This window comes from Dama dama, chromosome 12 (assembly GCF_033118175.1).
Source record: "Dama dama isolate Ldn47 chromosome 12, ASM3311817v1, whole genome shotgun sequence".
Taxonomy (NCBI): Eukaryota; Metazoa; Chordata; class Mammalia; order Artiodactyla; family Cervidae; genus Dama; species Dama dama.
In genome coordinates this window covers 25,730,697-25,754,990 of record NC_083692.1, presented here as the reverse complement: position 1 = coordinate 25,754,990, position 24,294 = coordinate 25,730,697, and the positions used below count along the sequence as shown (strand labels likewise).

The 24,294-nt window shown below is 35.4% G+C and overlaps 1 protein-coding gene across 9 annotated transcripts in view; it reads left to right on the top strand.

Annotated features, from left to right (window-relative positions):
- FUT8 (fucosyltransferase 8) overlaps window positions 1–24,294 on the top strand; it is a 306,584-nt gene that overhangs the window by 241,658 nt on the left and 40,632 nt on the right. The window lies entirely within an intron of this gene.

Genomic DNA, 24,294 nt, shown 5'->3' with positions numbered 1-24,294 from the left:
CTAATGTTCATTTTTATCTGGATCTAGCAAAATCACTTAAGTTTTTTCAAGGAACGTAATTTATTCTTTCAATGATGATGATGTACCTCCTCTTTTTGGGGTGCTTTCACATTATTGTACTCATTTGATCCTCATAATTATAACATAGATTGCTGGTTCTCAGACTTCAGCATGCGTGAGAATTATCTGGAAAGCTGATGAAAATACTTTCTGATTCAGTAAGCCTGAGACAGGGCCTGAAATTTGTATTTCTGACAAAGTTTCCAGGTTCAGGGACCACACTATAAGAACTACCTAGACAGTGCAGGTACCTTTATTTCCATTTTATCGTTGAGGACAATGAAGCCTAATTTGTTTATGTGATTTTAATTTTATTCAGGAAACATTTAATGAGGAATGATGTGTTTAAGGTAGAATGCTAGGCATGAGAAGAGATACAAAGATGAGCAAGAAATTTCTCTTCAAGGACTTGGTGATAGAAGGGATAGAGTATAGATAGAGTTTCTTACCGCTAGTCTTTTATTTTTTCTACAATGATGATCTTTAAATAAGGTCCAAAGTTGGGCTGCCTTTGTTAAAATCTTTGCTATATCTTTTTGTAATCTTGGGCAAGTAAACTTAACCTAGGCCTTCATTTCCTCATTTGTAAAATGAAGAGTAGCAATTTACTCACCTCTTTGAGTTGTTGATAGGATTAAATGCACTAATACGTATAACGCACTTAGCACAGTACTTGACATGTGAGCGCAAGTAATTGTTAGATGTCTTTAATAGCCTGTATTCATTGAGTGTCGACAGTGTGACATATACGGAACTAAGTGATTAGGTGAAATGCGTAGTAAGTCAGTACGCTGCCTCTGCACTCACATCTTATAAGAAGTCCGGTATTTTCCAAAATGCTGAGGCATTTCAGGTAATATAATTTCTTATGGAGCTGAGCACCTTTTTCCACACGTTAAAACACTAGATGTGAAATGAGGAGCTATGTTATTGGCAAAGTGAGAACTTTAGTTCCTTTGTTTCTTTTTGCCTCCTTTGGGAAATACAGGTAATACTTCACAGAAATGTCAAGAAAGTTAATTGGGTAATTTCTTCTATAAAATGCTTTAAGTTGCTCTATAAAATGTCCTTTATGGATTTAAAGTATCATCTTGTGATATGAATTTTGTCTTCTTTAGGAGCCTTATTCTGTATATCAGCATTTGTTTTTTCTTTGTAGCTCACTTCAAATTTTAAAGTGAACCTCTTAATCTAAAATTTAGCTGAGCTCTAGTTTTGAGGTTTCCTCTTCCATTGATCCGGCTTCTCAGGTCGCTCAGTGGTAAAGAATCTGCCTGCCAGTGCAGGAGACACAGGAGACGTTCAGTCCCCTGGAGGAGGAGATGGCAACCCACTCCAGTATTCTTGCCTGGAAAATTGCATGACAGAGGAGCCTGGCGGGCTTCAGTCCATGGAGTCACAGAGTCGGACATGACTGAGCGACTGAACACACACGTACTTCCATTGATCTGGTCTGTGGTTTATAACTGGTACAAACAGATTAGGTGTCAAGGTTAGGGAGATACAGGAAAAGCAACTCTTATCAGTCTCACTGTGGCTAACTTTTTCATTTTGTGTACTTAGCTCAGTTTCAAGCTTCTTTGATTGTGGAAGCATATAGCCTGCAAAGAATAAGTTTCACTGTTTCAAAGGAGAGGTAACTTTATGAGTAGCAGTCAGTTAATAAAAGAAGTGAAAAGTTAGCCTCACTAGACTTACCAATTTAATATATAGGTTGGCCATGCCAGTATGCTACAAGTAGTTATTTGGTTTGTTTGATTGTAATCCGGATTCCTTATATATTTTGTAGTATGTAGTGGCAACTATAGAACATGAAGGTTAAAAATATAAAATATGGAGAAGGGAATGGCAACCCACTCCAGCATTATTGCCTGGAGAATTCCATGGACAGAGGAGCCTAGTGGTCAACTGTCCATGGGGTCACAAAGAATTGGACACGACTGAGTGAGTGAGACTTTCACTTTACTTTGAACAATACCTGTTATAGTAGACATGATATTATTCGAAAAGAGTCAATTGTATTTTTATGCATCTAAAAAACAACAGAAAGTGTAATTACTTTTGCACAAAAAATATAATATTCTCAGGAATAATGATTAACAAAAACTGAGGACAACTATTACTCTGGAAATTATGAAGTGCTATAGACAGCCAATAAAGATGAGCAAAATAAATGGAAGAAAATATATATATATAAAATAGACAACTAATGAGAACCTACTGTATAGCATATGAAAATCTACTTAATGCTCTCTGGTGATGTAAATGGGAAGGAAATCCAAAAAGGGTGGTTATATGTCCACATACGGCTGATTCACTTTCCTGTACAGTAGAAAATAACATTGTAAAGCAACTATACGCCAATAAAGTATTTTTATGAAAAGGCTTGAATTTGAAACATTCAGAATTTCTTCATGTTACAGTTAAACAGACTCTCAAAATCATCCTTACTTTTTTATGTGGACTCTAAGACCTGGTAGATACTAAGTGGCTTATTCACAATCACACAGCTTATAAATGACAGAACTCTGGTTAATACACTCACTCTACCTACCTCAAATCTAAGTCCTTCCTAGTATGCTATTGTCAAATGCCTTACCTAGCAGAATAATGATTAGAAGTGTAGAACGGTCTTTAATGTCTGGGAACTAAATAATATGATGAATTTAATAACTCTATTCTCTTTCCTCCCTCTATCCTGTAACTTTTCCTGAATCTTTCATATAATTTTAGGTACTGAAGAGTTACCAGTAGTATTTTCTTCTTAGTCATTTGCTGTCCCTGATTAAAGAAATCATTTTATCATGGTATCATAGAATTATAATTTTAATTAAATATATCTTTGCTTTTTCACTACAGATACTGTATAAAATCATACATCTTTCTTCATGCTAATGAATTAACCTATGCCTGTTGGACACCTTTAATTAAACTAGTAGTTATTTTCAATGTTCTTTCAGAATTCATTATAAGTAAAATAATTTAGATGCTAATCTTATATCCAAAAGAAGAGGTTTATTTTAGAACTTGGAATACTTTAATTTTTATGAAAAGTATGATTGCCACCCCCTTCTATGTCTGTTTATATACACTATCTATATATGTACCTTTTGGAGAAACCTGTTTCTTTAATTAGAGAAATCAGAATGATTTAATAAGCTCTTTGACATTAGTCCTTCAGTTAACCATAAGTCAACTAAATCTTTTACTGTTCTGACTTGTACAGAGATTTTTAGGATATTATGACACGCCTGCCGTGAAATTATTACTGTTTGTACTCACTTGACACGATGAGCCTGCAGGTGGAATTTAGTGATTTCTGTGCAAATCTGTCACCAGTATAGGAATTTGTATGCACATTTGATCATTTGAATAGCCAAAGCATAGCTTGTTGTAAGTTGAATTCTGTTTTTCTCCTTTATTTTTTTATATTTGTGTACGAAACCATATCCTTTGTAGTCAAATGCTGCCATTTAGTTGCTACGTTGTTTCTGACTCTTTGTGACCCCATGGACTATAGCCTGCCAAGCTCCTCTGTCCATGGGATTTCCCAGGCAAGATACTGGAGTGGGTTGCCATTTCCTTCTCCAAAAATTTGGTTTAGTGAAGCAAAATATAAAAATTATGCTTCCAATTGAAAATAATAATCTTTCCTTGTTACCTATAGCTATCATGTTGGTTCTAAAGTTGTTGATCAAATGGTCAGTTATTTTTCTGTATCCCAAAATGTTTCCTAAACCTGAACAAACTACATGTAGTAGGCTTGATTCTGCCAAATAGATTCCTTATGATAATTTAGAATGGGAATCTTGACATTTAATAGTTTGAAATATCTTTCAACAGTAATTGATTTGTTAAATTTTGTTGACCGTTTTAGGCTATGTATGATTACCGGTTTCCAAGATACTTTCTAGTTGCTGTTTACTCTTGAATACATTGATTTAGCAGTAGGGAACTTAAGCCATTTAAACTCAGTCCTCCATTATTTTTTTCCCTTCATATTCAGATTAGCAATTAAACCATTTGGGTGTTTTGCATTTCCTTCTCTTGTCTTTCATTGTGATAAATTGAACTGAATTACTTAGTTTGGTAAATCTAATTGAAAAACTTTCTTTTAAATGAAAATAATGACTAGTAAGAAACCATCCTTATAAATATGAAAAAATTTAATGCCCTAAAGGTATCTGATTTAAGTGTATGTTTAGATAGATTGCTGCTTGCTTGAAAAAGTTGGCTTAAAGCTCAACATTCAGAAAACTAAGACTATGGCATCCAGTCCCATCGCTTCATGGCAAATAGATGGAAAAACAGTGGAAACAGTGGCTGACTTTATTTTGGGGAGCTCCAAAATCACTGCAGACGGTGACTGCAACCATGAAATTAAAAGACGCTCATTCCTTGGAAGGAAACTTAAGAGCAACCTAGACAGCATGTTAAAAAGCAGAGACATTACTTTGCCAACAAAGGTCCATCTAGTCAAGGCTATTGGTCATGTATGGATGTGAGAGTTGGACTATAAAGAAAGCTGAGCGCCGAAGAATTGATGTTTTTGAACTGCAACCGGTGTTGGAAAAGACTCTTGAGAGTCCCTTGGACTGCAAGGACATCCAAGCAGTCCATCCTAAAGGAGATCAGTCCTGAGTGTTCATTGGAAGGACTGATATTGAAGCTGAAATTCTAATACTTTGGCAACCTGATGTGAAGAGCTGGGTCATTTGGAAAGATCCTGATGCTGGGAAAGATGGAGGGCAGGAGGAGAAGGGAACGACAAAGGATGAGATGGTTGGATGGCATCATCGACTCAATGGACATGGGTTTGGGTGAACTATGGGAGTTGGTGATTGACAGGGTGACCTGGCGTGCTACAGTCCATGGGGTCGTAAAGAGTCAGACACGACTGCGTGACTGAACTCAACTGAACTGCTTGCTATATTTAATTACCTAAATTGGATTGTTACCTTATCTCCATGCCTTATTTCAGAAAAGATTTGGTCAAAAGATTTTATTTGGCATCCTTCATGGAGGTAATCTTAAACTAAAAGTAATTTAATAAAAGCACTTGCTTTGTGCTAGGCACCATGCTGGACTACATACTATCTGGTCAGCCTGGAGAAAAGGCAGACAACTAGAATGAACAATTAAAATTTATTGTGACATGGGTAAGTCCATAGTACTCAAAAGTACATATCTATCGTGTATTTGGGGTTCTTCTGCCTGAGGCCCCTCACCTTGTGCTCAGTCATGTCTGACTCTTTGTGGTCCCACGGACTGTAGCCCAGGACAGCTCCTCTGTCCCTGGGATTTTCCAGGCAAGAACACTGGAGTGGATTGCCATATCCTGATCCAGGGGATCTTGCTAACCCAGGGATCTAACCAGCGTCTCTTGGGTTTCCTGCCTTAGCAGGTAGATTCTTTTACCACTGGGCCACCTGGGAAGCCTAAAGCACCTACATAATGCTATGTTTCCTGCATTGTATTTAAAACTTGCATAATTGTCGTCTATAGGACAACAATTTTGCATTACCATTTTATGTAGAGACAATAGGAAGGTAATTTAGTTTTCTACCTTGGTTGAGCAGTTTTTTCCAATTATATTAGAGATGTAATTGACATATGACATTTTATTAGTTTAAGATATACAACATAAGTTTAGTAAAAATCCATCTTCTCACATGGCTACAAATGTTTTTTCTTGTAATGAGAACTTTTAAGATTTACCCACCTTCAACTCTACAATATAGTATTGTTAACTATAGTCACCATGCTGTATGTTCAGTTCTGTTCAGTTCAGTCGCTCAGTCGTATCCGACTCTTTGCGACCCCATGAACTGCAGCACGCCAGGCCACCCTATCCATCACCAACTCCCGGAGTTCACCCAAACCCATGTCCATTGAGTCGATGATGCCATCCAACCATCTCATCCTCTGTTGTCCCCTTCTCCTCTTGCCCTCCATCTTTCCCAGCATCAGGGTCTTTTCAAATGACCCAGCTCTTCACATCAGATGGCCAAAGTATTGGAATTTCAGCTTCAATATCAGTCCTTCCAATGAACACTCAGGACTGATCTCCTTTAGGATGGACTGCTTGGATGTCCTTGCAGTCCAAGAGACTCTCAAGAGTCTTCTCCAACACCACAGTTCAAAAGCATCAATTCTTCGGCGCTCAGCTTTCCATACATGACTACTGGAAAAACCATAGCCCTGACTAGACAGACCTTTGTTGGCAAAATAATGTCTCTGCTTTTTTTTTTTTTTTTTTATTGGTTGGAGGCTAATTACTTCACAACATTTCAGTGGGTTTTGTCATACATTGATATGAATCAGCCATAGATTTATACGTATTCCCCATCCCGATCCCCCCTCCCACCTCCCTCTCCACCCAATTCCTCTGGGTCTTCCCAGTGCACCAGGCCCGAGCACTTGTCTCATGCATCCCACCTGGGCTGGTGATCTGTTTCACCATAGATAGTATACATGCTGTTCTTTTGAAATATCCCACCCTCACCTTCTCCCACAGAGTTCAAAAGTCTGTTCTGTATTTCTGTGTCTCTTTTTCTGTTTTGCATATAGGGTTATCGTTACCATCTTTCTAAATTCCATATATATGTGTTAGTATGCTGTAATGTTCTTTATCTTTCTGGCTTACTTCACTCTGTATAATGGGCTCCAGTTTCATCCATCTCATTAGGACTGATTCAAATGAATTCTTTTTAACAGCTGAGTAATATTCCATGGTGTATATGTACCACAGCTTCCTTATCCATTCATCTGCTGATGGGCATCTAGGTTGCTTCCATGTCCTGGCTATTATAAACAGTGCTGCGATGAACACTGGGGTGCACGTGTCTCTTTCAGATCTGGTTTCCTCAGTGTGTATGCCCAGCAGTGGGATTGCTGGGTCATATGGCAGTTCTATTTCCAGTTTTTTAAGAAATCTCCACACTGTTCTCCATAGCGGCTGTACTAGTTTGCATTCCCACCAACAGTGTAAGAGGGTTCCCTTTTCTCCACACCCTCTCCAGCATTTATTGCTTATAGACTTTTGGATAGCAGCCATCCTGACTGGCGTGTAATGGTACCTCATTGTGGTTTTGATTTGCATTTCTCTAATAATGAGTGATGTTGAGCATCTTTTCATGTGTTTGTTAGCCATCTGTATGTCTTCTTTGGAGAAATGTCTGTTTAGTTCTTTGGCCCAGTTTTTGATTGGGTCATTTATTTTTCTGGAATTGAGCTGCAGAAGTTGCTTGTATATTTTTGAGATTAATCCTTTGTCTGTTTCTTCATTTGCTATTATTTTCTCCCAATCTGAGGGCTGTCTTTTCACCTTACTTATAGTTTCCTTTGTAGTGCAAAAGCTTTTAAGTTTAATTAGGTCCCATTTGTTTAGTTTTGCTTTTATTTCCAGTATTCTGGGAGGTGGGTCATGTCTCTGCTTTTTAACATGCTGTCTAGGTTGGTCATAACTTTCCTTCCAAGGAGTAAGTGTCTTTTAATTTCATGGCTGCAGTCACCATCTGCAGTGACTTTGGAGCCCAGAAAAATAAAGTCAGCACATCCTCAGAATTTATATATCCTTTTTTTTTTAGGTTTATACTTTTGACCACCATCACCCCTTTCCCCAAACTTTCCCTGCCTTCACCTTTCTTTACCTCTGGCAACCACCAATCCATTCTCTTTTCCAATGAGTTTTTTTTTTTAAGATTCCACATACAAGGGAGATCATACAGTGTGTGTGTTTCTCTGACTGACTTATTTTACTTAGCATAATATCCTTAAAGCCTGTCCATGTTGTTGCAAATGACGAGGTTTCTTTCTTTCTCATGATATGGCATTGTGTGTATATAAAAATGTGCGTGTGTGTATATATACATATACATGTGTGTATGTATATGTATTATTTTCTTTATCCATTCATTCACCAATGGACATTTGAGTTGTTTCCATGGCTGAGTTATCATAAATAATGCTGCAGTGAACATGAGGGTGCAGATATCTCTTCAAGATAGTGATTTCATTTCCTTTGTATATATACCCAGAGATGAGATTTCTGGATCATATGTTATTCTGTCATTAAACTCTTTAAGCAAATACCTCACAAAGGTTAAAAGGAAAATCTTTAGCAAGCTGAGACAAATTACTTTAACTTCTTCCTGTGAAACTAATATTTGAGACATTTACAAAATTACTCAGCTGTCTACTGAAGTCATCCAAATAATCTAACAAGCTTATATCCTTAACAATGACTGATCTCAGATGGACTGATTGATAAACTAATAATATGGTTGATAATCTATAGACATAACCTGTTAGGATAGACTATGGACCTGCTTCTACATAGTATTTTTACAGTAGTGTTTTCAGCCTTTGGTGATTAATTAAATATAATATGAAATAAGTCCATTTAATATTTTAGATCCCTTGTGCTGCAAAAATATCTTTGTTTCTCTGTTTAGGTAATGTGAGGAAGAGGAGGGGATACTGGTCTATGAGTTTAACTATATCTGATCTCAGTTCTGTTGTTTTTAGCCTTCTGAACTTAAGCAGTTAATTATCACTTCTGAACCTCAGATTTGCTTTAATAAAGCCCATGATATTCAATACTTATCTCCCTACCCACGTTTATGGGACTGTAGTCATAAAGGAAAGTGATTAAAAGCTATAAAAGGTATTAAGGTGATTTTCACACAGAGTTTCTTTTCATTGTCTGTGTTTGGTCCCCAAGTTTTAAAACAAAAATGTTGTAATGGAGTAAATTATTAAATTATAATTTGCAAAAATAGAAAAGTTATCTTTTATTCTGAGATGAAAACTAGGCCTTTATAAGGACTTCATAGACAGTTTTCCCTTTTAAAATTATAAAGTTACATGAAAAAATTGAAAGAGATCCAGAGAGGAGAAATAACTTCTGAGAATAACCTCTAAGCACTAGACTCGCTCTGCTTAATAAACCCACTAATTAAACATAGTAAAATTCTGGACCAGTCAGTCTCTCTGCAGTTGCCTTAATATTTTTTCTATACCAGTATTCCTGAGATAGAAGGTATACTCCTACCTATAACAGTGGCTCAGTGTCTGTGGGAATGGGACGGTGGTACAGGGAGATGATCTGAAAGACTGAGCTAGCTATCCCTACTTCAGAACTCTAATAGGTCTCTCTGCCCTACACCCTACTGTTTTGAGAACTACTGACTTAAACACATGTCATTTGCAGGTACATAAAGACTTTCATTTCAACCTTTGCAAGACTTCTTTTGCTGTTCATGGTCCATAAAAGAAAGAAAGATTTTTGTCTCAGGAATATAAAATACCTGTTAGAATATATGTGTATCTCAGAAGAACTCAAACTACCTTTCCCTCTGATACCTTCTTATCTTCAGCTTCCCACCTGTGGAGAGAAAGGAATCTATGGTATCTTATTTATAGTTACAAAATATGAGAGTAGAGAGCTGACGCTTTGTCCACACAACAGTTTTGCCCAGAGCACGCCCACATCTTGAAAATGGCTGTTGATGTTTATTTCCATATTTGTCCTACAAATGCTTCTTATGTTGAGATATGAGTAAACATGGGGAAAGTGAGTCAGAGGTTTGCAAACTGCCGGGATAAACATGGTACATTTTTCTGGACTGCCAGTTTTATTTGCTGGTATGTAAGCTAAATCATTTTCAGATGATAAAACAAACAGGATATATAATGGTGTAAAATGAAAATTTTGATAAAACATCAAATTCAATCCATAGGTTTAGTCCAGCCTTCATATCCTTAGTAGTAGAAGTTTACTCTCCTTTGCTGTTGGGAGCATTTTGAGAAAAACTTTAATTAGTACCATTCTGTTGGGTTGGCCAAAAGATTTGTTCACATTTTCCCTAACATCTTGCAGAAAAACCCAAATGAACTTTTTGGCCAACCCAACATATTTGCATTTTTTTAGCTATTTATTTTATCTTGAAGGCGATTACAGACGGCAGCAGGGCTTAAGTCTCTGGGTTATTTACATAATGTCAACCACTTGACCAACACACAATAAATTTAATAAAAAAACAAAACCCATCTCTTTTGTGGTGGTGGTGGTTTAGTTGTTAAGTCATGTCCAACTTTTGCGACCCCATGGACTGTAGCCTGCCAGGCTCCTCTGTCATGGGATTCTCCAGGCAAGAATACTGGAGTGGGTTGCCATTCCTTCTCCAGGGGATCTTCCTGACCCAGGAATTGAACCCCTGGGTCTCTCACATTGCAGGCATCTCTTCTGTATCCTGGTCCAATTTGACTATTACCCTGCAAGCTGTATGAGGCACTTTTACTAAATTGTCGTGTTTTTAAATGGTCTGTTGCTAAGAATGTATTTTTTTAGCAATATATCCTGCCCCTTTTGTACAAAGATCTGGCAGAATGAGTTCAGAGATGAAAAGAGGTATGATTTAGGAAGCAGTAATACATAATTAGCATCAGAAGTCATTGTGGAGTAGAAATAATTTCATTGAAAAAGTTTTTGAAAAATCCTCTTAAGTCTCTTTAGAAACCTACCCAAGTTTGCTAGAAATAAAATCCAGTCTCTCTAAATTTCCTGTGGGAATGTCTGGGCCCTGACCTTGATACCTGTATCAGAAATTATCAGTGTTTTTGTAAGTACTCATATACCTTTTATGTTAAAAATATGTTCTTAAAATTTGCTGTAAATTGAATTGTTATAATTAAGTTATGTTTTAAATATTCCAGTGGGACTATGTAAAGAATTCCAAAGGAAATCGTCTCATAAAGTAAAGATTCTTTTTTTCTAATATGAGCTCTTAGTCCCCTGGTTCGTTGCTCTCGCTCTCTCTTGTTCTCCCTCATATTCTCTTTAAAATGCAATCAATTGATTACATTGTGATAAGTTATTTGTTTACAGTCTGTAGATCACATTCAAGTTTAGAATGGTTCTATAAGATAATTATTGAAATGCTAAAGAAAGCTAAATGCCTCCTAGCCCTTTTGGCAAGTTTTATGTGCCAGAGCTCTGGGTATGATAGAAATCTAGAATTTCTTTATCTCTATTTTATTGGTTTTTATAGATTATGGACTAATTCCATGGAGTCAGAAATAGTAATAGGCCATCGTCTTTAGTGGAATTATACATTTGTGAGTCACCTTCAAAAGAAGGGAAGTGCATTAGTCATCATGTAAAAATTTGAGTGTTTCTAGATGCTAAAGGGAATAAGATCCAGTCTCTGCCTTTTAAGAACTTGCATTGAGTATGTTAAAACACTGAGCTATGTAAATGTGACAAAGGTAGGATATGTTAAGTGTCATAAGAAAGGTTTGGAATTTTGTGGGTCATTAGAAATCAGAGAAACTTTCTGGCTGAATTATTAAAGACATCACTGGGAGCGAAAGTTATGACCAACCTAGACAGCATATTAAAAAGCAGAGACATTACTTTGCCAACAAAGGTCTGTCTAGTCAAGGCTATGGTTTTTTCCAGTAGTCATGTATGGATGTGAGAGTTGGACTATAAAGAAAGCTGAGCACCGAAAAATTGATGCTTTTGAACTGTGGTATTAGAGAAGACTCTTGAGAGTTCCTTGGACTGCAAGGAGATCCAGCCAGTTCATCCTAAAGGCAGTCAGTCCTGAGTGTTCATTGGAAGGACTGGTATTGAAGCTGAAACTCCAATACTTTGGGCACCTGATGTGAAGAGCTGACTCCTTTGAAAAGACCCTGATGCTGGGAAAGATTGAGGGCAGGAGGAGAAGGGGACGACAGAGGATGAGATGGTTGGATGGCATCACTGACTCAATGGACATAAGTTTGGGTAAACTCCGGGAGTTGGTGATGGACCAACTCCCGGCCGGGGAGGCCTGGCGTGCTGCGGTTCATGGGGTCGCAAAGAGTCGGACACGACTGAGCGACTGAACTGAACTGAACTGGGAGCCTAAACTGGGCGTTTAAGGAATGGAGAAGGGCATAGTCTATAGGAACAGATCAGTGTCTTTGACTTGGAATCCTAACTGGTTCCATGTACCTTACAGAATCATTATGAGGATTCAAAGTGATACTGTCTTTAACAGCACTTTATAAGTTCCAAATCACCCTGTTTGTTCTTACTATCACTTTGGTTTTATGGGAACAAAGCAGAATAGCATAATTGGGTCATGGGATTTCAGCAGGGCTTCTTTTAAGAAACTTTAACAACCAACGTTAATGAAACTTACAAGTATTTGATGGCTTCTTGTGAAACTCGTTCAGAAATGTAAATGAAAAGAGAAGAGGAAAATTATGATAGAGGAGCAAGGTGAAGACATCCACCCTCTCCTTTGCTCATCCTCTCACTGAGAACCAGTTTAGCTCCACTGCAGTCCCAGCGTATTTGAACGTCATTCCTCCATTCCTCTGGGTTTTATTTCATTGGCCCAATGAAATCCCAGTGTCTGGGCTGATTAGGGACTAGGAATATGCTCCTGTCAAGGAGCCCTAACCTTTTTCCCTTTAGTTTGGGGGAATGTGTTGCCTTCTTAGCTAAAGCCATCGCTGACCCCAGGCACAACCTTCCTGACAAAACTTTAGTCTTCTATTAGTTCTTTAGCTCTCCAAGCTGATAGATGATGATTTGGGGAGGGAAGAAGGGGAGGTGGAATAAAACATGCTGTCTTGGAGCTTTAATATGTAGGTGATACTCAGGGAATCAAGAATTAATTGTTTCTTTTAATATTAAGAATACTGCTTCTACTGCCGCATCTTGTCAGTCTTGATCCATGCAGTTCAGAATACCTAATAATAGGGTTGACAAAAGCAGACATTGCATTCTTCGTCCCCTGTTTTTCTAGATTATATTCAGTGCCAACCGTGGAGACACCCAAATTGAGCGACTAACACACAAATTGAGATGTTAGAATATATAGAGCAGTCCATATGCAGCATCCTTTGGAAATGTCTAGCCAGTAGTACCTGGATTGACTCTAGAAGGTCAGATAGTCTTTTAAGAATGTGATATCTGCGTTTTAAAGGGATATGGTAGATCTGTTTCAGAGGAAAGATTGTTATCTTATGCTTGTCATGAATGACCATTTTAGAAGCACCCATTTGTATTAAATATATGTTAATAAGTGGACATTTAGTTCATTCACCTACTGTGTCTCTTGTACCTTTGTATCATGCTTCCCACACTGATGGACGTTTAAATTATTCATGTTTTTGCCATTATAAACAGATATATCTTTGAATACCTTTGTGTATGTCTCTTTGTTCATATGTGTTAGTTTCTCTAGGGCAGTGCTTTTCAAACTTTTCCACATCATACTGTATGTAGAAGATTTTTTTCCTGCCCGTATTATCACCTGGGAGATGATAACATATGGCAAAGCCACAGAGTTCTCTACGGCAAAGTGTTACAAATAAAATCTTATACTCTAAAAATGAGGCTAGGAAGCAGTCGTCTTCAGCCAAACTCAGCCCTCCACCTGTTTTGCAAATAAAGTTTCACTAGAACACAGCCACATCCATTTGTTAATATATTGTATATGACCGCTTTCATACTACAGTGGCAGAGTCGAATAGTTGCAGTAGAGACCACCTGGCTGCAAAGCGTAAGTGTTTACTCTGTAGCTTTTTACAAAAAAAGTTTGCTGACTCCTACTTTTTAAGATAAAAATTACCAAATATATAGTTTCAACCATTGTAAATGTATGAATAGATTTTCTTTGTTTGGTCTTTTTCATGTACTTATTAATTTGAGATAAAATCAATTTATAGTAAACAGATCTTAAATGTATAATTCAATGAGTTTTGATAATGTAACCAACACCTCAGTCCGTTCAAGTCTTTTCTAATTCTTAAAATTGGATTATTTTTACTTTTTATTTTTAATTTATAGGAGGGGGGCGTGTGTACTCTAGATACAGATTATTTATCAGAAACACAATTTACAAATATTTTCTCTCAGTGTTTATTTTCTTAATAGTATCTTTAGAAGATCAAAATTTTTAACTTTACTAAACTTCAGTTAATTGATTTTTTTTCTGTGACTATATAAATTAGTGCTTTTTGTGTCCTAAGAAATCTTTGCCTATCTTAAGGTTGCAAAGATATTACTTTATGTTTTCTTCCAGAAGCCTTATGCTTTTAGCTTTTATGTTTATGTCTGTGATCCCTTTCATATTGATTTTTGTGTGAAGTGTGAGGTAAGGGTTGAGGTTTTTTGTTTTCTATATGTTTATCCAGTTGTTCCAGACTTACATGTTGAAAAACTGACTTTTTAGTATCAAATCATCTTGGTGCCTTTGTCAAAAATCTATTGACAATGTATAGATCTATTTCTGCGCTCTCTCTCTTCTGTTCTTTTTGTCTGTCTTTACTCCTTGAGTTTTTATCTTCCATCAAATATTTTGCAACATATTGATTGGAAAACTGTACATGTGCCTAGAAGTGTGTTGCTAGGTCATAGTGAAGTATATTTATCTTTAAGTTATTTCATATCCCTAATCTCTCTCTGTCTCCTAACTGTCCCCTTTGCTTTCAGAAGCTATCCCCTTTTAATCCATTCTCCACCCTGCCAGCAGAGTGATAGTTCCAAAATTAAACATGACTTTGTTTCTTAAAAACTTCCATGGCTGTGCAGTTTCTAGAGAGATGCATATTAACTCCTTACTTAGAAAACATAAAATTAAGCTCTTTCTTCTGTACTGCCCACTTCTCAGAATTTGCCCTGGATTCCTGGTCTCACCAGCTCAACTACAAATTTATTCCTTCAAAGTTCTGTGCACTTTTATGCTGGGAACGTGCTTATTCTTTCTAGAAACTCTTTCCTCCCATGAAATCCTATTTATCTTTTAGTATCACTTCTTTTGTGATCTCTCTCTCCAATTGACCTCATGTTCTCACTTAAGAATATAGTCTTTAAATAGCTGTTTACTTGTCTATTTAAGTATAGTGTGACTTTTTTGAGATTCTTGTCTGATTTATTCTGTCCCCCTTTTCCCTAATAATGCCTAGCCAATAATTGTTACTCAGTTGTTGTGGAGCCTTTTTTTTTTTTCTTTAATTAAATCACCTGTAAGCAAAATGAGGTCGCTTCCCTCATAGCTCAGTTGGTAAAGAATATGGCTGTAATGCAGGACACCTGGGTTTGATTCCTGGGTCAGGAAGATCCCCTGGAGAAGGAAATGGCAACTGACTCCAGTATTCTTGCCTGGAGAATTACATGGACAAAGGAGCCTGGCAGGCTCAGTCTGTAGGGTCGAAAGAGTTGGACATGACTTAGCAACTAAACTATTACTACTAAGCAAAATGATCCTTGAAAAATTTTACTTTCCATTTCCAGTTATATCAACTAAAGGAAATATAGCCTAATCTATATGATTCACGGGCTCTTGATGCAGAGCACATGAGATCATAGGCATAGTAATGTTTGGAAAATGTTTTTAAAATATGATGGCCTAATTGTTGTTATACTGAAAAAATGCTAATTTAAAAAATAACAAAGTTTAAAAGTACTTTATGGACTAAAGCATTTCCCTATATGAGATCTCAGCTATATGTGTATGTGTCTGTCTCTTTGGATGTCTTTGATTCAGTAAATATTTATGGAATACTTCCTCAGTTCAGGTATTATGAGAGCAATATTACATACAGCAATAGCTAACATTTAGTGAGCCTTACTACGTAACAGTGCTTACGAACTTTGAATCTGTTATTTTGTTTAATATCCACAATAAACCTTTATGATAGGTGCCATCATTATTCACATTTTATATAGATTAATCATTTGCCACAGATAATAAGAAATCCCCAGTCTGACCTCAGAACCTGAAAATTTTACCAATCTCAGTGTAAATAATTAAGACAGAGTCCCTGTTCTCAAGAAGCTTTCCGTCTAGGTAACAGATAAACACAAACATTTGCAAAATTTGTTTCATGAGGCAACATGTGGTTAGTAATTTATAATGATACAAACAAGAAACCAGGATACAAGCTTTCCCAAGACTGGGAGGTACAGTCAGTCCAGCCAAAATAATGAAAAAAAAAAAAAAAAAAGACATTTGAACTGGTCTTGGAAAAGCTGTAAAACAACCAGAAATCTTAGATATAGAATTCTGCACACTTGAAGTGCTTGGAATGATGTGTTTTCTTTTTTCTTTTAATGCTATGTGCCTATTATATCTTACTTATAGCAGTGCCAAAGTATCAGAACTCTTGGGCATCGTTTCCCCTTCTGCCCGTGATTTGCTGAGTTATGTGGAAGAGAGCATTAAACCATCTGCTTCTCAGTTTGGTAGAATGTGACTGAAAAATCAGTTGGATAGCTAATTATGTTGTGTTTCTCAAGGGACTCCAAAACAAATTTGATAGAAGATGCTTAGATGCAGGTATTTTTTTCAGCTATAAAGGTATGAAAATGTTTGTGCTTTAGTTAAATAAAATCGTACATTTTACATTCATTCACTACTGTCATTGAATAGGTAAAACTGAAAATCAATGTTTACATTCAGTTCAGAGTAATTGCAATTTTTGTGATAGGTTTTGTATTTATAGGAATTCAACATAATTTTATAACTTATTAGCAATGGTTTGTGGCAAACAATAAATAAATGTAACCATGCTTTTGAAGAATATCAGCAAAAGTAATTAAGTTAATATAGAATTGCTTGTTAGGAAGTGTTTTTGATTAAATTGAGGATATGACAAAGGGTTGACATTGTTATTATTACTCAACCCTGTGTTATAAATAGTGCCAAGAATATAAACAATGAATGTCACCCTGAAAGATTTGTACTTTTTAAATTAAACACACATTAAAAGTATTAAACTACATCAAGAGGTGCATTTTCTGCTAATGTAAATTTAGAATATGATGTTAAATTATTAATCAAATGGTTGGATTTGGGGGAATTTTTTTCAAAGAGGAAAAGGATAAATTGCTCCATGTCAGTTGAACAGTATTCCAGACACCAAAAGTAAAGGCAAGGGAGGCATAAAGATTCCCTAATTTTGTAGTATGTGCAGATAGGTATCCATTATATGAATAATAAATGTTATGTCTATATTTGTGACATTTTTAAAATCTGATAATAGCTTTGAGCTCCTTCTTTTTCTGGGTCATTAATGTTAATATGTTAGTATTGAACTAATTAATGTATATATGGACAAATCACTGTTCCCTGGTCTGCTGTGGATCATTTATTTTATTTATTTAGTTTTTTTTGCTGTGGATAATTTAAGTGTTTCTCTTTTGATTAAATGAAATCTGTTCTTTGAACTTTTTTTTTTTAGCCTGAAAAGAAGCATACGTTAGTGATCAATAGCAATTGTGGGTTCTATGTTCTATGTTGATATGTTTAGAATTGGTTTTATATAAAACTGTATATTCACTGGCATTTTCAGTTGTTTAACAAAAAGACTAATACATGTTTTAATATAACAACTGTAATATGTCCTTAACTATTTAAACATATTTCTCTCTGTTTTAGTAGCAGAATTATCTATGTATTTGAATAAAATCAGGAGTGGCCAAAGATGCATAAGAAAACTCTTACATAAATTGATGCTTTTGCCATACCATTTTTTATAGACTGCCTTGCAGTTCTGTCTCACTGAAATGAATTGCCTGGGTCTTTAGAGTATTCTGAGCAGGTTAAAGGAAAAGGAGGGAAAAGAATCATTTGGGAAAAGTTTGAATGAAATCTTTGCATTGTGGCTAAGAAACAGCCTGAACCCTCTATCTTGTTATGTCATTCTTTAAAATAACAGGGAAATAAATGATTCCATGAGCTGTATTTTGAGAAAATTATCTGTTGTCAAGAGCAAACTAACATGTTAAAGTTATTGCTTTTTTAGTATAAAACATAATATGTTGTTATTCAATTCCATGTTTAATTACTTTGATTTGTAACAGAGACCACAGGTAAGAGCTACTTACCAAAAAAGACTTTAATTTGTGGAATTTTTGAAAGGCCATTTCTTGTTCTCCTGTCCTTTCTCTTTTCTGTGGTTTTATTAGTGACTGCCAGAAATAAGGAGAAGGTGAAAAGCTCAGGCTCTTTTTTTCTCCCTTACTTGTTATTTTATAGTCTCTTTTGTTATTGGAATGAGAGACAACACATATTTTCAATCTCCTAAATTAATTAGAAGAGATATGAATATAGATAATATTAAATGGTAGATATGCAAAAAGTCATCTTTCCTTCACTTTGAATAGTTTTATGCCATGCTATGGTAACCTAACCCCAGGGCACAGAAATGATGGGCAGAGGCCATAGTCCACCAAGTGGATAAGACATACCTCAAGAAATAGAGAACTTTTGTATTATTGTTGCATGATAGTGAACAGCTGTAATCTCGGTGAGCGTGGCCTTTTTGGCAGCTGGCTTTATTTAGCATTTTAAAAAATTGCACGCTCTTTGCCTCTGGTGCCTGGCATTCTTCAATTAAAATTTTAAATGTATTCTTATCATCCCCTAACACAAAGCCTATTTATGCAGCCCCAAATCTAGCCTGAGACACCTGTTCTGAGTCCATTTTTTTTTAAAGTTCAATATGAAATAAATCTGTAGCTAAGTCATGTTGGAATTAAAGAAATCATACATTATTTTAATGGAATCTGATCAAGCTACTTAGATGGGCTTAAGTGAATGGCTGAGGTCTATTAATGGGTATGACATTATTACGTGAAAGCCATTTCAATAAAGGATTAGTGTTGTTAATTTTAAGAGTTGTTTTGTTTTATTAACAAGAGTCTGGAGACAATAAATAAAGGGGCTTGATTATCTCTTTGATTTATTTTAAGCCTTAAAATTCTATCTTTTAGCAAAAAGGAACTATTATATGTAAGGGCAAGTTTTTTTGTGTCTGTTTGCCATAGAAGAAAGAGAAAGCTGTTTTTCCACTTATATCAAATTACAGCCTTCGTATCAATAATGACCAAAAAATTCTTAAAGTCGTGAACTTGAAAGTATCTACACTGACGTGGAAATTAAATACCTCCTGATAGAACAAGTTTCTCCCCCGTGGAGAGGTTTTGGGTAACCTGTGACTCATGCTTTATTGAATTGAAGCTGCTTCTCCACGTAGCCTTCAAGTTCAACTGAAAAAGCCTTTGATTTAATAGAACACTCTCTTTGTGCTTGTAATTTGTGATAAGTTTAGCCTTCATTAGTTAGTTAGAGGTTTCATTGAATCCTTCCCAAGCCTAACTCCCTCTTCATTCAAAGGAAACATCTTATCTTTTCTCACCATTAATAATCTTTAATAGTTTCTATGATACCTCTTTTTAAAATTTTAACACATTTTCTCCATTTGTTCTCTCTAGAAAACAACACCAAGGGGAAGTAGCATGATTTTTAATTAATATAAAACAACAAAAAAGAAGGATTAGAGATTGTGTTAACTGGATAAAGTACCAGCAATTAGAATTTTCTGGATATAATTTCATCTGGATCATATTGTTGTTCTCTTAATGCTAAATTTATTCATTCTACTTGACATAATTATTTTAAAATAATTTTAAAAATATAGTATGTGTATTCTTTTAGTCTGTTTTGAATGCCTGTATTTTTTAATTTATAGACTTCATTTCTTAGAGCAGTTTTAGGTTTATAAAAATATTTATTAGAAAGTACAATGTTTGCCCCTTTTCCTCCTCTTATCTCCCTCCATGGTCCAGTTCCCCTATTATTAACATTTGCTCTGATACAGTATATTCGTTACAATTGATGAACCAATATTGGTACATATTATTAACCAAAGTCCATAACTTACACTGGGGTTCAGTCTTCGTGTAGTATAGTTCTGTGAGTTTTGCTAAATGCATAATGTGTTGCATCAACCATTACATAATCATACAGAATAGTTTCACTGCCCTAAAAATTCCATGTTCCACCTATTCACTCCTGTCCTTACCTACCATCTCTGCCAACCACTGATTTTTCTGTCTTTATGATTTTGTTTCCTAGAATGTCAAATAGTTGGAATCATATGTTATGAAGTCTTTTCTGATTGCTTTTTAAAAAATAAACAGTTCCTCCGCGTCTTTTTGTGGCTTCACAGCTCATTTATTTTTATTGCTGATAACACTGAATTGTGTGGAAGTACCACAGTTTGCTTATCCATTCACCTATTGAGGGACGTCTTTGCTGCTTTCAGTTTTGGCAATGAATAAAGCTGGTATAAAACACTCATGTGCAGGTTTTTGGGTTGGTGTAAATTTTTAACTAATTTGGGTAAAGACCTAAGAGAGGGATTGCTGAGTTGTATGGTAAGCCTATGTTTAGCTCTGTAAGGAACTGCCAAAATTGTTTTCCAAAGTGGCTGTGTTAGTCTCCTTAGGCTGCGGTCACAAAATACCACAGACTGGGTGGCTTAAACAAAACATTATTTTTTGCAATTCTGGAGGCTGGGAAGTCCAGAATGAAAATGCCAGCAAATTGGGTTCTTCTTAAGGGTCCTCTTCCTGTCCTGTGGGCAGTTGCCTTCTTTCTGTGTCCTTATGTGATAGAGTGAGAAATCTCTGTTGTCTCTTGTTCTTCTTCTTAAGGGCACTAATCCCATCACTGGGGCCCTGAATCATTACCTCATTTAAACATAATTACCTCCCAAAGACCTTACTTCCTAATATCATCACACTGGGAGTTAGAGCTTCAATGTATCAATTTCAAGGGTACACAGCACTGAGTCCATAACAGTAGCTGTACCATCTTACATTCCCAGGAACAATGAATGAGAGTTTCCGTTGCTCCACATTGTCCCCAGTATTTGTCACTGTTTTAGATTTTAGCCATTCTAATAGGCATTTAATGGTATCCTGTTTTGATTTGCAATGTCTAATGACCTCTGATGTCGAACATCAGTTCATATGCTAATTCACCATCTATATATCTTCTTTGTTGAGATGTCTGTTCAGTTCTTTATCCATTTTATAATAGGATTGTTTTCTTATTGTCAAATTTTAAGAGCTCTTTTAAATTTTTGGATATAAGTCCTTTATCAGATATTTTCTTCCATTTGTGGGTTTCATTTTCCTCTTTTAACAGTGTCTTTCAAAGAGTAAAAATTTTTTATTTTAATGAAGCCCAGCTTTTCAATTTTTTCTTTTATGGATTGTGCTCTTGGTGTTACATCTGAAAACTCATTGGCAAACTAGAGACCACTTAGATTTTTTCCCTTGTTTATCTTCTCAAACTGGTTTGCATTTTACATTAGGTCTGTGATCTATGTTGAGTTATTTTTTGTGAAAGATACAAGGTCATTGTCTAGATTTTTTTTTCGTGTGGGTGTGCAGTTGTTCCAGCACCATTTGTTGAAAAGACTCTCCTTTCTCTGTTGGATTACCTCTGCTCTTTGTCAAAGATCAGTTGACTTTATTTGTGTGGGTCTGTTTCTGGGCTCTTTGTTGTGTTCCATGCATCTGTTGGTGTATTCTTTCACTGGTACCACGGTCTTGATTACTGTCACTTTTTAGTGAGTCAAGTAGTATCAGTCCTCTTTGTCCTTTTTCTTCAACAGTGACAGCTATTTTGAGTCTTTCGCCTCTCCATATAAACTTTAGTATCATTTTGTTGCTATTCAGAAAGTAGTATGCTGGGGTTTTTATTGGGATTGTGCTAAATCTACAGATTGAGTTGGAAGAATTGACATCATAACAATATTTCATCTTCCTATCTATGATTTTCATTTATTTACATATTCTTTGGTTCCCTTATTCAGAGTTTTATAGTTTTCTTCCTATGGATCTCATACATATTTTGTTTGACTTAAATTTTTTTTCTTCCTCCCTTCCATCTTCCCTTTCTTCTTCCTCCTCCAACACTCTTTCACTCCCTTCCTCTATCCATTTGTAAATGGTAATGTATTTTTAATTCCAAATTCCAGTTGCTTGTTGGTGGTATATAGGAAAGCTATTGACTTTCATACATTAACCTTGCATCCTGCAGCCTTGACTTAATCACTTATTTGGTCCAGCTGTTCTTTTGGTGATTCCTTGGAATTTTTTGCATAATGGTCATATGATCTGTGAAAAAAGATCCTTCTGTATCTTCCTTCCCTATCTGTTAATCTTTTATTTCCTTGTCTTGTGTTATTGCATTAGCTAAAACTTGCAGTACAGTGTTGCATAGAAGTGGTGAGAGGGGACATCTTGCCCTGTCCCTCTCTTAAGGAAAAGACATCAAGTTTCTCACCATTATATATGAACATAGCTGTAGGTTGTTTTTAGGTATTCTTTACCAAGTTGAGAAAATTCCCCATACTAAGAGTTTTATCATGAATGGATTTTGGATTTTGTGGAATATTTTTTCTATATCTGTTGATATTATATATGATTTTTATATTTTAATATGTTGATGTGATGGATTACAGCACTTGATTTTCAAATGTTGAACCAGCCTTGAATAATTGAAGTATATCCCATTAAGTTATGTTGTATAATACTTTTTATATATTGTTAGATTTGATTTGCTAATGTTTTCTTGAGAATTTTGCATCTATGTTAATGAGAAATATTGGTCTCTTTCTTTTTTTATAATGTGTTTGTGCAGTTTTGGTGTTAGTATAATGATGGCCTCATAAAATGAGTTAGGAAATGTTCATTCTGTGTCTGTTTTTTGGAGCAAATTGTAGAGAACTGATATCTTTTGTTCCTTAAATATTTAGTATTATTCACCAGTGAAACTATCTGGGTTTGGTGCTTTCTGTCTTGGAAAGTTATCAACTATTTATTCAACTTCTTTGATCAATATAGGCTTAGTCTCCTTGTATGAATTTTGGTAAATGTGTCTTTCAAAGAATCACTCCATTTTATCTAAGTTACCAAATTTGTGGATATAGAGTTGTTCATAATATTCCTTTATTATCCTTTGACTGTCCATGGGTTCAGTAGTAAATGGTTCCTCTTTCATTACTGATATTATTTGGGTCTTCTCTTCTTTTTTTTTGACCCTGACTAGAGGTTTATCCATTTCTTTGCCCTTTTCAAAGAATGAGCTTTTAATTTTGTTGATTTTTCTCTATTTTCTCCTGCTTTCAATTTCTTTGATATTTTTTCTTCTTACTTTGAACTTAATTTATTCTTTTTTTTCCAGTTTCCTAAGTTGGATGATTGATTTTGGCTCTTCTTTTTTATTTGTAATGCATCTAATGCTATACATTTTTCTCTAAGTACTGTTCTTGCTGCATCCCACGAATTTTGATGTCTTTTTTTCATTTAGTTCAAAAAGTTTTTTAATTTCCAGAGATTTCTTCTTTGATTTTTGTATTATTTATGTGTGATGTTTAATCTCCAAATATCTCAGGATTTTCTAGCTATGTTTCTGTTAATGATCTCTCTTCTAATTTCATTGTTGTCTGAGAGCATACTTCCTATAATTTCTATTCTTTTAAATTTGTTAAGGTGTGTTTTATGGCCTAGAGTATGCTCTAACTTGGTGAATCTTCCCTTTGAACTTAAGAAGACCTTGCATTCTACTGTTACTGGATAAAGTATTCCATAAATGTCAGTTAAATCCAGATGATGGATGATACTATCCTGTTCAATCATATCTTTACTGATTTTCTGCCTCCTAGTTCTGTCAGTAAGTGAATGAGTGATGTTGAAGTCTTTAACTATAATAGTGAATTTGTGAGTAATCTTTGAATTAAAATAAATAATGAATTCTTGCAGTTCTAACAGATTTTGCCTCATATAATCTTACACCTGTTTATTAGGCACATACATTTTAAGGATCATAATGTCTTTATAGAGAATGGACCCCTTGTCATTTTAGGTCGTAAAGAGCCAGATATGACTGTGTGCCTAAACTACATTACACAAGACTTCTCTATCACTTATAATTTTCATTGCTTTGTCTGAAATTCAGAGATACTCCAGCTTTCTTTTGATTAATATTGGCACAGTGTATATTTCTGTATACCTTCACTTTTAATGTTTCTGTGTCTTCATACCTAAAGTAGGTTTCTTGTAGACAGCATGTAGTTGGGCCTTGCTTTTTGACCCACTCTGACAGTTCTTGTCTTTTAATTAGTGTATTTAGGCCACATACATTTAAAATGATTATTGATAAAGTTGGATTAATATAAACCATACTTGTGACTTTTCTATTTGTTGACCTTGTTTCTTTACTACTTTCCTCTATTCATCTACCTTCTCTGGTTTTAATTGATTATTATATAATAACCCCATTTTCTCTCTTATCTTAGCATATAAATTACAACTTCTCTTTTAAGTAGTTACCCTAAAGATTATAACACACATTTATAACTAATACAAGT